Source organism: Arachis ipaensis, chromosome B04 (genome assembly GCF_000816755.2).
Source record: "Arachis ipaensis cultivar K30076 chromosome B04, Araip1.1, whole genome shotgun sequence".
Taxonomy (NCBI): Eukaryota; Viridiplantae; Streptophyta; class Magnoliopsida; order Fabales; family Fabaceae; genus Arachis; species Arachis ipaensis.
This window is the reverse complement of record NC_029788.2, coordinates 16,496,218-16,497,252: the sequence shown is the minus strand read 5'-3', so window position 1 is coordinate 16,497,252 and position 1,035 is coordinate 16,496,218.

Sequence of the window (1,035 nt, the reverse complement as noted above, 5' to 3'; positions counted from 1 at the left end):
TAGATCATTATTTTATAAACAATTACAGTAGTGAAATTAATTTTTAACACATGAAAATAACAAATGTGACATTTTAATTATAGGAACAACGCATCAAATCTAACTATATATAATTTTTTTTTGAAAGTAATCTAACCATATATGATTAAATAAGTATACGAATGGTTAAGAGAGCATAGTCAAAGTAAATGTGTGTAGTGAAATAAATGTAATAAAAATTTTAAAAAATAATTGTGAGAAATATTGTTAAATCAAGTAACTTTAGTTATATACGTTTTATCAAACGTACACATGGTAACGTTACTATAAAAGATTTAATTTCGGCATATATAGTTCAAGAAACTAAGGGTTATAAATAAAAGAAAGAAAGAAGTGTATATATGTTAGCCGCAAAACTCAATGTAATGTTGTGCCAAAGAGCTAATAATCGATCACAAGAATCAACAAAATGAAGATCCTATTTTTGGCACTGAGTTTGAGTATAGCAGCCTCTTATATGATAAATATTGTTGCATTTGCTAGGGTTTTAGCTGAAGAACCTCCTCTTGCTGCTGATTCACCTGATTACACCTTTCAAGATTATAACATTTTTGATGATGAGAACTCATCATCACCTGAATCAGGATCAGAGCCAGCGGTGATTATTATTGGGAAGAAAGATAGTAGTAATAGCAGTGTAAGTGCATTAGCTAAAAGGTTTCTTGCTAACCAAGGAGAAAAACTATACACACTTTTCTGCAGTTACAATTCGGGGAATATAATTATCACTGAACTCTTTTGCCGGAAGAAGCTAAGGGAAAAGGTTAATATTGTAACTTACTCAGCAAATAGTTATTAGAAAGTTTAATTTCTACTTGGGGAAAAAGTTAATGAAAGAATAACTTTGTAATCTATTGAATATTGAATAAGGTGGGGTTTGTTTATTATTTTCTTTATCTTTTCGTTTATAAATACTGGCGGTACCAATATTGTAAAGACTAGCTAGTTACACTTTTTTTTAATGAGATAAAATATAAAATTCGATTATTATAACCA